General features: G+C 44.4%; 1 protein-coding gene across 1 annotated transcript in view; it reads left to right on the top strand.

The window, feature by feature from the left end:
- pnp4a (purine nucleoside phosphorylase 4a) overlaps positions 1–9046 on the top strand; it is a 40991-nt gene that overhangs the window by 22785 nt on the left and 9160 nt on the right. Inside the window, exon 2 of the mRNA XM_061220478.1 lies at positions 6893–7017. The gene's annotated coding sequence lies outside the window, so the exon portion shown is untranslated. The remainder of the gene's footprint in view (positions 1–6892; positions 7018–9046) is intronic.

Genomic DNA, 9046 nt, shown 5'->3' with positions numbered 1-9046 from the left:
AAAGTCTCCTGACGCCAATGATAATGTCTACCGCAAAAGCATCCGATGTCATTTGACGTCTTGATGGATTCCGCAAGAACGCTTCATTACATTTTAGACACATTTTTGCATATCTTTCACTCTCTTATCAATGTAGGTTTACTTCCCGAGCATCTATCACATTTTACGCTGGCAGGGTTTTTTTTTTTTTGGTAGTTTTTCTTCATCTGGAAGCTAAATTTTTCATGAAAGCCTTTTATGTGTTGCTGTGGAGGCTCATTAAGTCCACTCAAGCTATAAATTACCCAGTGCGACGGTGAGCGAGGTACGGCTTTAAACTTTTTAACAGCCGGGGGTAAATGAGGGCAAGCTGACGCTCGGTAATGAATACAGGGCAATGTAAGGTTACTGCTTGAGATTTGACTTTTACAGCGCCAGCGCTGAAGCCCACCATAACGGTCTTCGGTCTTACAGATTATCATGCACTATATCTTCATGCGCTATCCTGATTTTGCTCAATGTATAACAATGTACTGCATTTAGCTTTTTGTACTCAGCGAATCTGTAGGCTGTGTTTCGTTTGGGTGGATCCATCCCTGGTCTATAGCAGACAACAACCTGTTTGTGTAGAATTGCAGGCTCTAACGAGGGCTTAATGGAAACCCATTTGTTGTTCTCGCAGAATGAGTTGTTGCAGCGGGCTCACTCTGTTAGGGCTTTGTCTGGAAGAGGGGCTCAGGCCGCCTGGTTAAGTGAGGTTAAGTGCTGCTCCTTCCGGCACTGGCTGCAACCAGAACCCCAGATGACATTGTGGAGCAGGTGGTGCCAGGGCAGAGCATGGTGGGACTCCTGAAAGGGACGTCGGATTTGCTCCAGCGCCACCAACCCAACCGCACTGAGCGCATCATCCAGGGGGCGGAGAGCCGTCTCTCCCCTCAGTGACAACAGAGCGAGGAAGAACCGGCGAGCCATCCTGACCTTTCACCCTCCTCAACAACTACATATCCCAGGCACCCTACCCCTGCTCTCAACCACCCTACCTCATCCTCAGCCCCCTACCTACCCCAACTCCCAGCCACCAAACCCCACCCCACTCCCATATCAAACCGCTACTCCCTAGTTCTATCCACAGTCCTTCCCCAGGATAGGGCCTACTGAGCATGTCAGGAACATCATAGGAGGTGATGCCTATTTCCTGTGGAATGACTGAGGGAAATTGAATAGGTTATTTCTACCTGTTGCCTTATTATAGGAAATGTTGTCTCTCACCATCATGCTATATTATTTGGGGGAGGGGGCAGGGTTATTTGGCCTATTTTTGTGACTCCCCCATCCCACACATGAATTAAACTCTTGGATGCTGGAGTAATTCTCCCCTCAAAAAGACACACATTTGGTGACGCGATGGATGTAGGTTCCAAATGATAAGATCAGAGAAATACTGGTTATCTGCCCATGTTAAAAATGGCGGATTTCAATCATCGAATATGGGTCCATGTCTTTGTGACGGTACTGTATGCATTTAGTTCTATGCATTCGTTTATTGACCTAAATGCTGCCTGCATTTGTTCTCTGGCGTGTCTGCTTGGTAAAATCAGTGGCCATTGTTGAAGCTCCAGCTCCACTACAGCCAGGCCAGCACCGGGAGTGGACTCTGTGCCTGTGTCTGTATCATCTGGCCTTGGATCACATTTGTGCCAAAGCTCCAACAAGGCTCCAGCGCAGGTCTGCCGCACCTTGGATGTGCGGAGGGGGTAAATGTGAGGTGTGTGACACCATAACACCACTAATGCCACATTGGTATTACATTACATTACATTACATTACATTACATGCAATTTGGCTGATGCTTTTATCCAAAGCAACTCACAGGAGGAGAGGAGACAATCCTCCCCTGGCCTGGGCCTTGTTCAAGGGCCCAACGGCTGTACGGATCTTATTGTGGCTACACCAGGGATCAAACCACCGACCTTGCGGGTCCCAGTCATGTACCTTAACCACTACGTTATAGGCCGCCCTGTATCCTCCTTGGCTGATTCTTGGCTGATTGGCGAGGACAGGCCATTCAGGCCATTCAGCCTATGCTCGCATTGTCCTACCACTAAAGTAGACCTACTGCTTGTTTTACCTAAAGGCTAAATAGCATCAAGCACCGTTTCAATTTCTTTGCTTCATTTGCTTGCTCACTTCTGCTTCACACTTTCCATTGAACAGTTACTGGTTCAGTGTTGTCAGGGTTGTTGTTCACACCCGACTCCAGAGGGAGACTTTGTTCACATCAGGCGTGTTCATTCATAGTCTGAAGCTGGAGTGGGTGGGGTGGATTCGGGGGAACACTACCAGGAAACCTACCCTGTTTCCTGGTAGTGTTCCAGGATACAGGGTAGTACCTTCCCGTCAGGACACCACCTTGCTCTGTCATTTTATGACACAAATACACATGAATAAGTATCTATTCATTCTGACAGCAGCAGTTTCCCTGATTGTTCTTGACAATGGCAAGCGCTGGTCTGAGCTCAAGGAGTGTTGAAGTGTGGTGAATGTCATGTCAGTTACACTATAATATGCTGCAGCACAAAAGGTATTTGCTCAGAGCCATTAAAGTTGATTTATATTGTACTATAATCCTGTCACTCTGGGGAACTTTTTTCTCCGGTCATAAAATGAAGTACAGTCTCGTAATATTGTCATTATGCTACAATCTTGTATTTTTTATAAATGAACTGCTGTTAATGACAACAGATAATGACACATTTATTTTAAGCGTTGTCACTCTGTAACAGTAACTTTGTCACAAGCACTGTATTAAATGTGTTTAAAATAAATGTAAAGACGTTTTCTCCAGCCCGCTGAGGGCACTCTGTGTCTGATCAGGATGCGGGAGGTATAGTGTGGTCAGTCACAGGCTATGCTCTTCAGATTGATTTGTTTTGGTCCCAGGAATTATGCTTCTCTGATTCAGTTGCCGGGGGTGATAATCTCGATACCATATCATGATCTCAACATGGTGTCTATATTGTCTACATGGTTGCATTGCAATGTCACAGTTTAAAGTGACAGTTCATTTTCTGGGATTTTTGTATATCATTTGTGTCTCAGTGTACGTTTTTGATTGGCCCGACTATTTGTTTGCCATGAAGGATATTTTATAAAATTGCAGAAGACATGAGTCTGCTACGCTCAGTATCCTGTCTGACATGTCACGTGTCTCCCAACTAAAGCAGCCAAAAATAAGATCAAAAACAATACTTTCTTAGAATAATCAGGTAATAATATATAGTCATACAACCTCAGGAGTTGAATCACTGTGTAGTTTGCTTTGGAGATACCTGAAGTGGTATTTCCAAGCTTTAGACCACAAACCCCATAATGCCTTGGCCATGTGCCAGCCATTTTAAAATGGGTTGGTCGTCAGAAACACCATACATAAAAGCAAACTGTCCAATTGAAAAAAATATGAATAAATCATATTTTTTTTAAACCCAAGAAAGTGAACTATTGCTTTACGCAATGACTGAAAAGGCAACGGGAGGAGTAAACATCAGGGACAAGTCTGAGTTGTGTTTAAGAAACTAACATGATGGTAAGCAGATAACAAGCCAAAAGACAGCTCTTAACCCCAGCAAAAAGAACATCAAATAATACATTCCTTTAATATCAGCTGTCTGATGTGTGTCATAATTTGAATTTCTGTTACACAATAGACTCTTTTAAAGGTTTTCATGATTAGTTTATTTCTCTGCCTCGTATTGACTGACTTTTCCCTGCGTAACCACCAGAGGGCAGTAACAGAACACCACTCCTCCTTGCTCGTTTTTGCTCACTTCTATTCCATAGCTGGATGTAATTACATTACATTACATTAATGGCGTTTGGCAGACGCTCTTATCCAGAGCAATGTACAGTTGATTAGACTGAGCAGGAGACAATCATCCCCACGAGCAATGCAGGGTTAAGGGCCTTGCTCAAGGGCTACACCGACCTTGCCGGTCCCAGTCATGTACCTTAACCACTACGCTACAGGCCACAATCTTAAGTTAAATGTTAAGAGTAGCTGTTCCTACACAGAACGTAGTAGAGAACCGGTATTCCTCATTAGAGTGGACATAATTTGAGAGGGTAACAGCCTCCAGAATGTAGATGATGTTCTCATGATCGTCTCATGAAAAGAAGGCAGCGGGTTCTGAGAAGAGAGGGAAGAGGTAGAGGGAGTGATATAAGAGGAGTCACAAGTCATGCAGTGCGCCCGCTCTCCCCAATTTACAGACCGCCTCCACATGATCTGTGTTTGCTTGCTCATAATGCGGGTATTGTCGGGCACGTGATATATATCGTGTATAAAAAATGCAGGTCACCTTCAAACAAAAGACAGCACAGTTCCATTCAGAGAGGGTCAGTAAGGTCCCAGCTGGGTAAAGTACAGTAGCCACACCCACCCGAAAGCAACAAATGTATTTCCTTCACAAAATTTAAGGGGTACTGTTTGTGAAAAGTTGCACACTCTGTAAAAAAAAAAAAGCATTACAAGCAGCAGCTCAATTGGTCGCCTCAAAATGGCTGCCAGTCCAGCCAAATTTGCTGAAGTCATTGAAGGAGTTTTTGCAGCTGGGGTAAGAGCTGCAACCAGGTATGAAATAGACCTTGAAATCATGCTTGTCTGCATCCCTGTAATTAGTTTCCATTGTGACAGAAAGCTGAAGTTCACATAATCTCCCGTAGCCTAACGACAGTGCAGTGATGGCCCGAAAATATCTCCTGAATAATCTGGAAATCGCATCAACTTGGTGGTAATAAATAAATGAATGAATCTGAAATAAATAGGCATCTGACCTTTTATTGGCAATATCTGCCCCGTGGCGATCGGAGAGTCACATGACAGCGTCAGTGATGGCTGGGAGTGGATAGAGCAGAGGGCTAGCAGTGAATGCAGTCACATGGGGCTCATATGCTTCATATTAAAAGCACGGAGGCTGGGGTGGTGGGAGGTGGGGGGAGCCTCACAGGCCTCAAACTACCGGTTGATCTTTCATAACAAGATTACACCTTGTCAAGTGTGAGGCGTGCCTCCCTCATTACACTGCGCAACCAGCATCCTTCATCCTTCACATGTGTCCCTATTGCACCAGCCCAGCTCCGCCATTTTAGTGCCCTTACTTCGGGTTGATATGGGCCTCCCGCGCGGAGAAGACCATAATACCATCCTTCATCCTTACATTTAATGTTTACATTTCATTTGGCAGACGTAGGCAGCACGGATGGTGCAGTGGGTAGCACTGCTGCCTCACAGCAAGGAGGTCCTGGGTTCGCATCCCGGTCGGCCGGGGCCTCTCTGTGCGGAGTTTGCATGTTGTGTTTGCGTGGGTTTCCTCCGGGTACTCCGGTTTCCTCCCACAGTCCAAAGACATGCAGGTTAGGCTGATTGGAATTGCCCATAGGTATGAGTGTGTGAGTGAATGGTGTGTGTACCCTGCGATGGACTGGCGACCTGTCCAGGGTGTATTGCTGCCTTTCGCCCAATGTATGCTGGGATAGACTCCAGCCCCCCTGCGACCCTGTCCAGGATAAGCGGGATAGGATAATGAATGAATGAATGGCAGACGCTTTTAATCCAAAGCAATTTACATAGGTTTCCATAGGTTCTTCCACAGGTTAAAAGCATAAAATCTATAACTAGTAAAATACGCATTAAGAGCTGTTCTAAACAAAAAGACAATAGTCATCGAAGGTGCAATTTTATTTTATTTACTTATTTATTTTTATTAAAAATAAGGATTACATGAGAGGGATATCATAAGGGGGGGGGGAATCAGGAGGGAGGACTGCAGCAGCAGGCCAGCTCAGCCAGGCCAGCTCAGCCATTTTAGTGTCCTTACCTAGGGTTAAGATGGGCCTCCAGCGTGGAGAAGACCTTAATACCGAAGACAACAGGAAATCTTCTGTGTTTTGTCTAAGCAGTGCTAGACTGATATCTGAGGGCCGGGTGGTGAGCCTTGATCCACCCACATATTTTTGCTCCAAAGCAAAGTTCACTGAATTACAGGAAATTCCCAAGGGAAAAACAGCTAAAACTGACCTTTGGACAACATCCGTGGACAGTCCACCTGTCTTCACATGTTCGGGAAAACAAGTATGGAGTAATGCATCCGGTACATACATGTGTGTCAACATGTTATGTCAAGTTATATGTGTTTTTGTAACGAACCAGCGTGTTTTCATAGTTTCTAGGAGGATGTGGAAATGATAATATTTTGAGGAGCAATGTGTTTTGTTTTAGCAGTGAACATTACTGTACGTATGTTGTGAACATAGGATATAATAAACCTTTGTTTGCATGGCTCTGGGGGAAATTGTTGAACATTCATTGAGAGGGGTTAGTGTCTGTGTCAGAAGTGCTGCTGGCCTGCAGGTCGTGTTTGACATTCCAGGCCAGCTCTTAATAGTGGTAAAAAATCTGCTGTCTCAGTATAGTTTCTGAACCCTTTAAACACTTCTGAAAACTTAAGCCTGCAACATGGGATTTATATTGCCTGAATCTGTCTCTAATAGGGAACAGCAGTTTCTGCATGGCCGTGTAAGAAGCAGCATATTTTACTCGCTCTGCCTAAAATTTATGAGAAATCTGGCGCTCTTGTTTTAAAGCGTGTCCCCACGGTCTGCTCATGATGTGTAAATCATGTAGCATCGCAACGCAGACCAGAGCAGTGCGCTGTTTGTGTTACTGCTCCCATTATCAAGTAGTGCGATTAGTGCTTCTGGCCCGTGTGTTTTTGAGACTTTGGTCTCGGGTTTGCGGTTGTTGTTTTCTGAAGCCGTTTCCGTCTGGGAACAGAGTTCATGTAAAATATCATTATCGTATTATCTCTTCCTCTTTGTTTCAGATATGAGTAAGTTTCTCTTTTCTGTTTATTGTTAGGCGTGACAGATGGGTTATCTAACCAGGAGCTGCCAGGTTTGACTCCCGGGGGCTGTGGCGCCATAGTACTCTTGAGCTTGATTGAGACACTGAGCTGGAGCTGCTTCTGTAAACATGAGCTAAGGGTAAGGGTGTGTGATGGATATGATATCATTTTTGTAAAAGTATTGTCATTAATAGCTTGAAATCATTTAATTAAGCTTTTTGAGTTTTAAACGCATTGTATTTTGAAATGTACCTGTTATTTGCCATCTGTCTTATTTAAATTTCATTGGGTTGTAGATTCACATTATTTTGTAATGTATGCATGTATCCAATGCAGCATTCAACTTGTAATGCGTCATGCACTGAACCGGCTGTGATGTGCGTGGTATCTGTACCTCAAGACTCTGTGCAAACCAATGGTTTGTTCTGTAATTGTCATAATGAATAATCGCCACTGAAATTCATTACAAGTGTTTATGTTCATCGGCTTAATTACAATCAGTAGATTACACTGTATTAATTATCCTTAATATGTAATTACGCATTAACCGAGGGAATGGTTATGCTTTCGAGAGAAGGCTGTTAATTACTTGCGTCAGATGATATTTGTACGCAAGTAAGGGAGTAAATAATTACAAAGGACATTATTAGCTTAATTAGGCCACTAACAGCAGTTAGTACAAGGAGGCTATCGTCTTCATGCAGGCCCACGAGAAGTGCACCACCCATAGGACTGAATCGGTAAAGCAATCTCTTTTCCACACGATTTTGTGTAGATGGAGAGGTGGAACATTCCTTCGAAAAAAAAAAGCCAAAGTCAGGTTTATTGTCATGTTCTGAAACAATGAAATTCTTGTTAAGAACACAGACAGCTGTGTATAGACAACTGACATTTGCATCACAACAGACAAATTTGCATATTTACATAGATGCCGTGAGGTGTAACAGGTAAGATAACGTGAAACAGTGTGTTCTTAAATGTCTTTTGTTGAAAGCCTGAGGGAGGTAGCTGCCCTTAAAAGGTTATGGTGCGTACGCTTCGGTGCTGCTTGCCTGATCGAACAGTTTATATGTCGGGTGGCATGAGAACTTCATGATTTTTTTGGCCTCGCTAAGGCAGCAACTGTGTTAAATGACCTCAATGGGTAGGAGGTCAGATCCTGTGAGTTTATATCCGCAGGGCACCTTCTATGGGCCATCATTGAGTTACAGATATTCTCATTAAGAATGTCAGCAGCAGTTTGTACTGTAAGCACGGTGGCCATCATAACTTTATGAAAAACTATTCTGGAAATAATAAAAGCCATTGATAAAAGTCACCTTCTATTATCCGGACACTGGAGCTGGAGTTGCTGAAAGTGGAGAAAAGGGCAGTAGAGCTCATTAGGGAATCGAGAGTAGCGGCTCTAGAAATAGCAACATTTCTCCCAGCGAGAATCGATCGGGAGAGGAAGGTAGCCTGGCTGGCTTGGCCCTGCCGTTGGCCATTAATTCAATCTGCCCAACAAGGCAACGGCTGTGCTTCTAAAAGGGGAGAATGGCTGGCAATTTATGGAACCTTGTGAGGTATCCAAATTCAATTTCTCTGGTCCCATGTTTTGGATTTGGGGCGGAGCCTGGCTCTGGTAATGTGCCTCACATGCCGGCGGACTGAACCCACAGAACCCATACGGCAGGTCTCTCCTTCCCCCGCTTCAATTGAAGACCTGAGGGTTGGGCGGGGTGCCAGCACTACACCAATGCCTTGATGAACTGCCCCACAGAACCCCACACAAAAATCTAACGTAAAAATCCAGCAATGACCAGCTTGAAATGACCAGCTATCAGCTGTTTCAAAGCATAGCTTGTGCTGGTCAAACCATGTTGAGTATGGAGCTGGTCTGAACGGCCAACCAGCTACCTGCTGATTCCAAACCTTGCTTGAGCTGGTCAAACAATGTTGAGTATAGAGTTGGTCTGAACGAGTCAACCAGCTACCAGGTGTTTCAAAACCTAGCTTGAGCTGGTCAAACCATGATGAGTATGGAGTTGGTCTGAACTGGTCAACCAGCTACCAGTTGTTTCAAAACCTAGCAGATATGAACGACAGTGGCGCTTTAAATGTACATTACAGCCCCCCTGAGTGTCCACATCTGTGCACACTGTACAGTAAATATGCACAAGGTCTTA

The sequence above is a fragment of the Conger conger genome, chromosome 14 (assembly GCF_963514075.1).
Source record: "Conger conger chromosome 14, fConCon1.1, whole genome shotgun sequence".
NCBI lineage: Eukaryota > Metazoa > Chordata > Actinopteri > Anguilliformes > Congridae > Conger > Conger conger.
The sequence above is the reverse complement of the archived record's forward strand: the minus strand, read 5'-3'. Positions and strand labels throughout refer to the sequence as shown.